This window comes from Oncorhynchus mykiss, chromosome 30, assembly GCF_013265735.2.
Source record: "Oncorhynchus mykiss isolate Arlee chromosome 30, USDA_OmykA_1.1, whole genome shotgun sequence".
Taxonomy (NCBI): domain Eukaryota; kingdom Metazoa; phylum Chordata; class Actinopteri; order Salmoniformes; family Salmonidae; genus Oncorhynchus; species Oncorhynchus mykiss.
The window spans coordinates 41,587,507-41,599,545 of NC_050570.1; positions in this window are offsets into that span (position 1 = coordinate 41,587,507).

Genomic DNA, 12,039 nt, shown 5'->3' on the forward strand with positions numbered 1-12,039 from the left:
TCTTAACCAGAGACCCTACTTGAGCATTGCCACACAAGAGAAAACGTTTAAACATTCTCTAATTTAGCCTAATCAATAAACCAATGTTTGTTTTGTGAAATAATACAGTGACTCTAGAGGGATAGTCTATTACAGTTAATTTTGTCTTGTTGTAATGTGTACACTGGGAGTCGGGAAGCAAGTACAGGGAGTGAATCATTTAATAAAGAAATAGAATGAAGTACAAAACAAGAAATACGAAAAGCGTACAGACATGAAACCCAAACAGAGTCAGTAACGCCTGGGGAAGAAACCAAAGGGCGTGACAGATATATGAACGGTAATCAAGAAGGTGATGAAATCCAGGTGAGACTGATGGGGCGCTGGTGCTGATGGTGACAGGTGTGCGTAATAATGGGCAACCTGGTGACCTAGAGCGCCGGACGGGGAGTATACGTGACAGTAGCCCCTCCTTGACAGCATCTACAGCCAAAGGACACCGACTGGTCAGAGTGGTCACCTCTGCTGAGGCGCGGGAACCTGTCAAGCCGGATGAGGCGTGGGAGCCTGTCGAGTCTTGTGAACCTGTGGAGCCAGCTAAGGCATCGAAGCCTAACGAGCTTGCTGGGGCATCCACGGTTGACTCGGCACCAGCCGCTTGACCGGCCAACCGAGTCTTGTGAACCTGATGAGCCTGCTGAGGCATCCTTGGTTGCTCCGGCAACAGCATCCGGACCCAACACAAAAACACTCCCTGATGCTCCGCTTTGGTGAGGAGTTATTCTGTAACGTGTGCGCTGAGAGTTGGGAAGCAAGTACATGGAGTGAAAAATTGAATAAACAAACAAACATAGGACAAAACAAGACACACAGGTAGTGTACAGACAGGAAGGGAAACAATAATGCCTAGGGAAAGAACCAAAGGGAGTGACCGATATAGGGAAGGTAATCAGGAAAGTGATGGAGTCCAGGTGAGTGTCATGAGGCGCAGGTGCACATAACAATGGTGGCAGGTGTGCGTAATGATTAGACAACTGGTGACAATGAGCGCCAGAGAGGAGGAGCGGGAGTAGACATGACAATTGTTTGTGTTTCTGTGGTTTCTATGTAAATTATTAGAAAATATCCACATTTGAGTTTTTTATTTAACAGAAACAACTTTTTCAAGCATAATCATACACTAATTGCCTGGAGTTTCAAGGTTTCCAGGTACCTGGGTTCGTTGGTTAAATTTAATTGATGTATGTTATCGTAGCAATTGCACAAAAATGTATAAGTCTGGCTTCAGAAGCTATCAAAATGCTACTGTCGTCTGGATTTTGATTTCAAATACACTACCGTTCAAAAGTTTGGGGTCACTTAGAAATGTCCTTGTTTTTGAAAGAAAAAACATTAAATTAACATAGAATACAGTGTAGACATTGTCAATGTTGTAAATGACTATTGTAGCTGGAACCAGTAGATTTTTTTATGGAATATCTACAGTTTAAGTCGGAAGTTTACATACACCTTAGCCAAATACAGTTTTTCACAATTCCTGACATTTAATCCTAGTAAAAAGTCCCTGTCTTAGGTCAGTTAGGATCACCACTTTTTTTTAAGAATGTGAAATGTCAGAATAATAGTAGAGTGAATTATTTATTTCAGCTTTTGTTTTTTTCATCACATTCCCAGTGGGTCAGAAGTTTTGCATACACTCAATTAGCATTGCCTTTAAATTGTTTAAAACTTGGTTCAAACGTTTCGGCTTGTAGGACTCCTTGCTTGCAAACGCTTTTTCAGTTCTGCCCACAAATTTTCTATGGGATTGAGGTCAGGGCTTTGAGGCGCCGACAGAGATGGCCGCCTCGCTTCGCGTTCCTAGGAAACTATGCAGTTTTTTTTTTTTACGTGTTATTTCTTACATTGGTACCCCAGGTAATCTTAGGTTTCATTACATACAGTCGGGAAGAACTACTGAATATAAGAGCAAGGTCATCTCACCATCAGTACGACCAGGAATATAACTTTCCCGAAGCGGATCCTGTGTTCTGCCTTCCACCCAGGACACCAGAATGGATCCCAGCCTGCGACCCAAAACAAAGACGTCGTAAAAGAGGGAAATGTAGCGGTCTTCTGGTCAGGCTCCAGAAACGGGCACATCGCGCACCACTCCCTAGCATACTACTCGCCAATGTCCAGTCTCTTGACAACAAGGTTGATGAAATCCGAGCAAGGGTAGCATTCCAGAGGGACATCAGAGACTGTAACGTTCTTTGCTTCACGGAAACATGGCTCACTCGAGAGACGCTAACGGAATCGGTGCAGCCAGCTGGTTTCTTCACGCATCGCGCCGACAGAAACAAACATCTTTCTGGTAAGACGAGGGGCGGGGGCGTATGCCTTATGATTAACGAGACGTGGTGTGACCACAACAACATACAGGAACTCAAGTCCTTCTGTTCACCTGACTTCCTCACAGAATTCCTCACAATCAAATGTCATCCGCATTATCTACCAAGGGAATTCTCTTCGATTATAATCACAGCCGTATCTTCAACCTCAGGAGGCTGAAGAAATTCAGCTTGTCACCAAAAGCACTCACAAACTTCTACAGATGCACAATTGAGAGCATCCTGTCAGGCTGTATCACCACCTGGTACGGCAACTGCTCCGCCCACAACCGTACGGCTCTCCAGAGGGTAGTGAGGTCTGCACAACGCATCACCGGGGGCAAACTACCTGCCCTCCAGGACACCTACACCACCCAATGTCACAGGAAGGCCATAAAGATCATCAAGGACAACAACCACCCGAGCCACTGCCTGTTCACCCCGCTATCATCCAGAAGGCGACGTCAGTACAGGTGCATCAAAGCAGGGACCGAGAGACTAAAAAACAGCTTCTATCTCAAGGCCATCAGACTGTTAAAACCTTTTACGGCTGCTGTCCCTGTACAGGGATCAACATCTGCGGACATCAGCGGAAATTTCAGAGTGACAACTAATAGTACTCAATACAACTCAAACTTTCATTAAAACACACATGCAGGGTACTCAATTAAAGCTACACTCGTTGTGAATCTAGCCAACATGTCAGATTTGTTAAATGCTTTTCGGCAAAAGCATGAGAAGCTATTATCTGATAGCATGCAACCCCCGAAATACACAAAGGGGACATAAACAAAATAGTTAGCGTAGCCGGCGCTACACAAAACGCAGAAATAAAGTATTCATTACCTTTGACGAGCTTCTTTGTTGGCACTCCTATATGTCCCATAAACATCACAATTGGGTCTTTTTTTCGATTAAATCCGTCCATGTATACCCAAAATGTCAATTTATGAAGCCCGTCTGATCCATGAAAAAGCACCGTTCCAAAACACACCGGCATTTTTTTAAATTAAAAAAGTTACCTATAAACTTTGACAAAACACTTCAAACTACTTTTGTAATCAAACTTTAGGTATTAGTAAACGTTAATAATCGATCAAATTGAACACGGCGTGATCTGTATTCAATAGCAGCACGTTTTGAAATCATGGTCCACATTCTCTCTTTCATAACATCCTGTGGTGTGCTCGACGACAGGAAGTGCCTATTCCTCATTTTATCAAGGATTAATTTGAAATCAATTGACAGTACTGGCGACATCGTGTGGAAGCTGGCATTGTAAACAGGGCCCTATCTATTTTCCCTTGCCATAGACAATACAGAGACTGGCGGAGGGATATATACATATATTTTTTGTGAACAGTTTTCCTTGGGATTTTTCCTGCTAAACGCGTTCTGTTGTAGTCACAGACATGATTTAACCAGTTTTATAAACTTCAGAGTGTTTTCTATCCACACATACTAATCATATGCATATACTATATTCCTGGCATGAGTAGCAGGACGTTGAAATGTTGCGCGGTTTTTAACAAAAAGCTGCAAAAATGTGCAGCCTCTTTAACATTAGCCACCACTAACATTCAGTGGCTGCTGCCAACACACTGACTCAACTCCAGCCACTTTAATAATGGGAATTGATGGAAATGTATGTAAAATATATCACTAGCCACTTTAAACAATGCTACTTAATATAATGTTTACATACCCTACATTACTCATCTCATATGTATATGTATATACTGTACCCTATATCATCTACTGCATCTTTGTGTAATACATGTATCACTAGCCACTTTAAACTATGCTACTTTGTTTACATACCCTACATTACTCATCTCATATGTTTAATATACTGTACTCGATACCATCTACTGCATCTTGCCTATGCCGTTCTGTACCATCACTCATTCATATATCTTTATGTACATATTCTTTATCCCTTTACACTTGTGTGTATAAGGTAGTAGTTTTGGAATTGTTAGGTTAGATTACTCGTTGGTTATTACTGCATTGTCGGAACTAGAAGCACAAGCATTTCGCTACACTCGCATTAACATCTGCTAACCATGTGTATGTGACAAATACATTTGATTTGTGATGGCCACTCCAATACCTTGACTTTGTTGTCCTTAAGCCATTTTGCCACATCTTTGGAAGTATGCTTGGGGTCATTGTTCATTTGGAAGACCCATTTGCGACCAAGCTTTAACTTCCTGACTGATGTCTTGAGATGTTGCTTCAATATATCCACAAGATTTTCCTTCCTCATGTTACCATCTATTTTGTGAAGTGCACCAGTCCCTCCTGCAGCAAAGCACCCCCACAACATGATGCTGCCACCCCCGTGCTTCACGGTTGGGATGGTGTTCTTCAGGCTTGCAAGCCTCCCCATTTTTCCTCCAAACATAACGATGGTCATTATGGCCAAGCAGACATTTCTTCAAAAACTACGATCTTTGTCCTCATGTGCAGTTGTAAAACCGTAGTCTGGCTTTTTTATGGCGGTTTTAGAGCAGTGGCTTCTTCCTTGCTGAGCGGCCTTTCAGGTTATGTTGATATAGGACTCATTTTACTGTGGATATAGATACTTTTGTACCTGTTTCCTCCGGCATCTTCACAAGGTCCTTTGCTGTTATTCTGGGATTGATTTGCACTTTTCACACCAAATTACGTTCATCTCTAGGAGACAGAACGCGTCTCCTTCCTGAACGGTATGGCGACTGCATGGTCCCATGGTGATTATACTTGCATACAGTACTATTGCTTTTACAGATGAACGTGACACCTTCAGGCATTTGGAAATTGCTTCCAAAGATAAACCAGACATGTGGAGGTCTATCGTTTGTTAACAATACATTTTTGGAGTGGATGAAAAGCGAGTTTTAATGACTACAACCTAAGTGTATGTAACCTTCTGACTTCAACTGTACATAGGCGTACAGAGGTCCATTATCATTATCATTATTTTTTAATGTATATATTCCATTCAAAATCAGCCGTTTCCAACTACAATAGTAATTTACAACAATAACAACGACTACAGTGTATTTCTGAGCAATTTGATGTTATTTAAATGGACAAAAAAATATGGACATTTCGAAGTGACCCCAAACCTTTGAATGGTAGTGTATATACGGTACTATAGGACGTGTATATCAATAGCAAGTGTGGAAACACATTTTGGATCAGTATTTGTAGCCAGCTGCTGTCAATTCTATAGACTATTGTATTCCCTTCTTCTACCTTCCTCCCAGTCTCTCTCACATGGGGCTTTTTAACATCAATAGAAGAGATGAAAGAAGACGGATAGACTTTATTTTGCAAATAGAAACACGTGCAGATGCAGGACAGAGCACAGCGCAGCGCCACATCTCGCAGTGTTAGCAGGCTGATACATTAACAAGCCCACAACACTATTGTATGGTGGCACCAATGTGACAAATCCTTGTTTTTATATATCCCGGAGGTAGTGTATGATATGATTAAATGAATGGTATTTTTTTATTATAGACTTTTCCCTAGTCATAATGTAGAATCCATATTTTCTTATTTCAAATCAAACAAATCCCTAAATATCTGTCAGCACTGGGATTTATGTTTTCTTTACGTGCTTTTTCTACTTTCTTGCTCAACCATTTCTCCACTTCCTTTTAGAGGAATCGTAGACTCAAGTTTCCTGTTACCGCAGTCCCCATCACTCATTATATGTTTCTGAAAAACAGTATAGTGGGAAAGAGACTCAATGTGTTAGACGATACACTTGTCATAACACCTGCAATGGCCTCACAGGTTATATTTTCAGTTTCACCATTATACCGCACTCTCCAACCCAGTCGATCTCTTTCTTTCCCATTTATTTGTGAGACGATGAATGAAATCCATTTTATTGGTAATTGACTTGAGAAGGGGGGGGGGGGGGGTGGGGGGGGGTAGATAACAGAGCTGTGTCCTGGGTGTCTGACTAACGGAGCCCTCTCCTTAGGTGTGGTTGTTGTGTGATGGGTAGGACGCAGAGGTCAGCTATCACTTTGAAACATGCTGGTCCTTATCTCTGTCAGGGACCTTAATAGAGTAATGAATCAACATAAAAACCTGCTTAGGCCTCTCCGGAACAGACCGCTGCTACTCTGTGAAATCTATACTGTTATAGTACCACCACACTTGCTGCGTTAGTAAGCATTTTACTTTCCTCCCTATTGTCTGGGTGGGTTTGGGCGTTTTGTGTCTTAGGGTTGTGTCTGGCTGGAGTAAGATAGATAGACGTGGTCTTACCCAACATTTATGAAACGAACCCAACTAAGACAGACAGTGCTAATTCATCAATTGTCATGAATCAATAATAATGATTATCAAAGAGTTTTTGTTGAGTCATAATGATGGAAATATGCTAAGAGCATTGATAGCATGCAGAAAACTCACCAAATGGGTCTCTAAGGTACCAGCGAATGACAAATTAAGAATTAGTCTGATCGATGTATTCAAGTGGCAGACAGCTAGAGCCTGCATTGTGCTGGGCTTATTGGGTTTTTAAAGCTTCCAATAGAAGCTATTTGGCCTTCAGTGGTAAGAATGATTTTTTTTTTTTTGTCATGGTGTATTAGTTACTTTGTCTCACAATGCCAGTTATTCATCCAACTAGCTAAATGTACTGTAGGTCAACTTCACTAAAAGTGAAAATTTACAATGGCCTACTATTTTAATCTTAACAGTTTTGCTTCTTCATTCGTCTTTTATTTCTATGTTAGCGCTTTCTTTTTCCAATGATATTCCTTCTTTTATTTTGCCCTGGGGAGCAAAATATCTCATTGTCTATTCAGTACTATACCTGTACTTTTCCACTTTTTCCACACTAAATTGCCTTGTCAATATTGTACAAATTCAACACAAGTGTTTTGACATTATTCGAAGTGATAATGAATATGCATGATAACACAAATCAGTCTGTCTTACACCAAACAGAAATGGTTAATTCATATTGACATACGCCCTGAAATGATTCTAAACATGCCATACTTTAGAGGTCCTCACTTGCGATATAATTATGCTGACTGGAGTGTCTGTCTCCACATGCAGCTCCGTACTTCATGTTCAGGAATTATCCAAGCTTTACATATCCATCCATCCCATTCAATCTGCATGAATTGGTGACAGGGCCCTTTACAGTACCGTAGCTAGCTAGGGTTGTGTCTAAAAGTAGATATTGGGTCAAATAGCCCTTGTTAAATACCTTCAAAGAAAATACATTAATCAATTTCCAATGGCTTTGAAATTCAGATTCTCTGTGTGAATTCTGCAGGAGCTAGGGAGACCATGGTCTGATTTTTTCAATATTAAAGGGATGGATCCCCTGGCTGTTCCATGTATCTGATTCTCATCTCTGGAAGGTAAAACGGTTGTACTGTAGTGAGCAAACACACAGCACAGTCTCCTGATCCCTTCTCAGGTTATCAGCATCCACTACTGAGCTAGCGGGCTTGTGTTTCACAGGATCCCATCTGGACACTGTTTTTGTAATGAAAAAGAAATTCACTAACACACTGGCATTTTTGTATTCTTCTTAAACCCAACATTTTGGTCAATAGACCATAAGGGTTTACATAGGTGATACTACTCTCCTCAAAGGAAAAAACATACAGGTGCACCCAATTACCACCCAAGTGTCTCAGAGATGTAGCACCTGTCTGGCCTGTTTTAGTCTCTCAACACTGAAATCCAATAGAGACAGCTACTATCGGTTAACATGTTTTTATTGATATGGTCAAGCTCAAATGAACTGATAAAATCGGATGCGTTTCGGTCATCAGGGAGTGAAAAGGGACAGAGACCTGGTTCCTAGACCTGAACAGAGCTGCAGATTAGTATGTTTTGGATATGTATTTTACCTGACAGAATTACAGTGTCTGCAATATCTGATCCTCTCAGATCTACCAGGATTGTCTAGGAGTAATGGACTAAGAGGATAACTTCCAACAGTGACAACAGTGACAGGCCATACTACTCTATATGACCCCAAAATGCAGCCTCTAATACTACTAAAAAAGACTGAGGGTATTACAGTTCCTTTTCCAGTTTAGAGTGAGCATGAAAAATATAGCACTGTATGTGTAACACTGCAGTGATATTTAAATGTCTCCCAGTCTTTTGGCTGCCGCGGCTGTGTGGTGTGTGAGAAGGGTTACAGTACGATTCCCTTCACATGCGGCTGCTTACGGCTGTGGCACTTAGGTATTATCAGACTTTGCATGCCTCTGAGAGATTAACATAATGGTTCCCATTTGATTGTTTTGCTTCCGTGTCTGATGAGGGAGCGAGAGAGCGAGAAAGAGAGAGAGAGACTTACGGCTTGGCATGCCGAAGCATTGGCTTCCCTTCGTGGAACAAACGTCTAAATCCTTTAACACACAAACCTCCCTGCCTAACTCCCCACCAGGGAGGCTTTGCATTCGAAATGTACAATTAGTTATTCCTGTTTGCTTTGAATGAAACATTTTCAGCTGCCTCACTCTTACAACGTAACATCAGACCTCTGAGCAGTGTTGTTGAAAAGGGGTGGCGCCCCTTACGTTTCCTCTCATCTCCTCTTGATGTTTATTCATTTTCTCCTCACTCTCCTCCACTCCTGAGATGAGATGCACGAGAGAGATGACATGCTAGCATTTTTCACCACCTCTGAGTTGAGGTTCCTGGTCATGTTTTATTGAGTCAGCCGAGTGTTTGTCTGGCATATAAACACGCTCTGTGAATGGCAGTCAGAGTTGAGGAAGTCGAAAGCTGCAAAAGGGCACTTTATTTAATCACCAGGGCCAGTGGCGCGCTGTAGAGCCAGCTGTTTGGCAGGGCCGGGGATCTGGGCTGCAGGGCACAGGCAGTAAGCTGCTTGTACTAGCCTGCTTCCGCACTGACCCCTGCAGTCCCCCTCGCTGGGTGTAATCTACAAATACATTAATACAGGCAGAGCAGCCCCGCAACAAGGCTGCTAGGAAGGCTTTTCATCTCGCTAAGTGTTCCACTGGCAAATGGAACGTTTTTCCCCCCTCCCCTGTTAAGGATTACATTTAACTCACCATGTTAAAGAGGCTGAAATGGAATGCATTTTTGCCTTGAATTTTGGGTTTATTGATTTAGCAATTACCTTTCCCTGCATCAACTCAAATCCACAGGGATTAGAGTAAATAATAGTGTTGCCAAGGTGATTAACTAGTGAAGATAACAAGGCCTAGATCTGACCAACTCCACATTACATCATCATCACCTTCAACACCACCACCATCCTTATCATCATCATCATCATCACCATCATAAGTATCATTTACAATTAAGATTTTACATAATCACCACCATAACCATCATCATCATTACTGTATCTGTGCAATGCAATGCATTACATGTAGAGTGGAACTGTGTGTAAAGAAGACACCCAATACAGTCACAAAACTGTTGCATTCAAAACCCCCTTACAAGAGAAAGGATATGGTACATTATGACAATGAAAGCTCTTTTTCATACTGGCAAAATGTCACACTGAATGTTTTCTACACATCGTGCTGCATGTACTGTAAATGTAGTGTGACCCTCCATGAAAAGTCAACATATTTCCCCTTTTCAATTCACTGTTGGAACTGCTCAACAGTCTTTTTTATTTCTCCCTTTCATTTCTCCCCACGGGTTTGACTCCATGACGTGTGCACACATTTTATTCAAGAGAATGACTCACAGATTTGTATATGGCCTGTTACAAAACACATAAAGAAAGAAATGGAGCTGTTCAAGTGAAAAAGCCAGAGATTAGTTTATATTCGGTTTGTTATCGATATGACAGACTCAACTAGCACCTACTGTCACACCCTGATCTGTTTCACATGTCTTTGTGTTTTTCTTAACCACCCTCCAGGTGTAGCCCATCTGCCTCATTATCCCCTGTGTATTTACACCTGTGTTCTCTGTTTGTCTGTTGCCAGTTCGTCTTGTTGCCAATTTGTCTTTCCGGCACTCCTGTTATCTCTCTAGTCCCTGTTTTCTAGTTTTCCAGGTTTTGACCATTCTGTGTGCCCTGACCCTGAGCCTGCCTGCCATTCTGTACCTGGTGACACTGCCCTGAATTACTGTCCTTTGCCTGTCCTGACCCTGAGCCTGCCTGATATTCTGTACCTTTCAGACTCTGCTCTGGATTACTGACCTCTGCCTGCCCTAGACCTGTCATTTGCCTGCCCCCTCTTTTTTTGCTACTCCGAATTGTCTGCATCTGGGTCTTATCCTGAGGTCTGAGAGTACGAACTGGCAATGACTGACCCATCAGACACAGACCAGCTCTGCATTGGGAGACACAAGGAGTTACTTCGAGGTCTTCTGGACGGATTCCAGACCATGGCAGAATGCCATGACTTTGCCTTGAATACATTGCTTGAGCAATTCCACAAATTATCTATGAGGTAGCCGGCCACGACAGTTGCCTCCCAGCCCCCCAGTTACACCGCTGTCAGTAGTTTGTCTTTCCAGGCCACCCCGGCTTTCTGAGAACCCTGCTTACCTCCCGCGGAATGCTTCGCTGGAGGGTCCTGTTGGGCATTTATCTCCCTGTGATCCCTCATCTTCGAGCTGCAGCACTCATCCTTCCCCTCAGACTGCTCAAAGATAGCGTATCTCATAACTTTAATGTTCGGGAGGGCTCTCGCCAGGGTTACGGCGGTGTGGGAACAACAATCTGCCGTGTGTTTCAGCCTGGAGGAGTTTGTGGCTGTGGTGAAAAAGGTTTTCGATTCTCCATTGTCTGGGAGAGAGGCTGCCCAGAAGTTACTGCAGCTTCGCCAAGACTCCCGCAGTGTGGCAGACTATGCGGTTGATTTTTGCATGTTGGCTGCCCGAGAGTGCCTGGAACCCGGAATCCCTGTTTGACACATTCCTTCATGGATTATGGGAGGAGGTTAAGGATGTGCTCGTGGCCGGGAGCTGCCTATGGATGTTGATTCCCTCATCGCCTTGACCATCCGGATTGAGCTAAATTTACTTGACGTATGTGATATTAAACGTTGTTAACCTAGCTAGGTTCATTGTTTATCTAGCTAGCTAGCTATGCGTCTTAAACTAAAGTGTACTGTTAGCTAGCTAGCTAACGTCAGCTGGCTGGCTCCCTAGCAGACATTATTATTTGCTTCCCAGAGCTGTTTGCTTTTCTAGTTAGAGCTTAACCTCTTGCGCTGAGCCATGCCGGTTCCGGTAGCGTAATCATAGCCTCAAGCTCAATACCATAACGCAACGTTAACTATTCATGAAAATCGCAAATGAAATGAAATTAATATACTAACTCTCAAGCTTAGCCTTTTGTTAACAACACTGTCATCTCAGATTTTCAAAAATATGCTTCTCAAGCATAGCAAACTAGCATTTGTGTAACAGTACTGATAACTAGCATAGCATTTAGCATTAGCATCAGCAGGAAACATTTTCACAAAAACCAGCAAAAACATTCAAATAAATCTTTTACCTTTGAAGAACTTCGGATGTTTTCAATGAGGAGACTCTCAGTTAGATAGCAATGTTCAGTTTTTCCTGAAAGATTTTTTGTGCAGGAGAAATCGGTCCGTTTGGGGCGTCACGTTTGGCGACCAAAAAAAAACGAAAATTCAGTTATCCAAACGCCAAACTTTTTTCCAAATTAACTCCATAATATCGACTGAAACATGGCAAACGT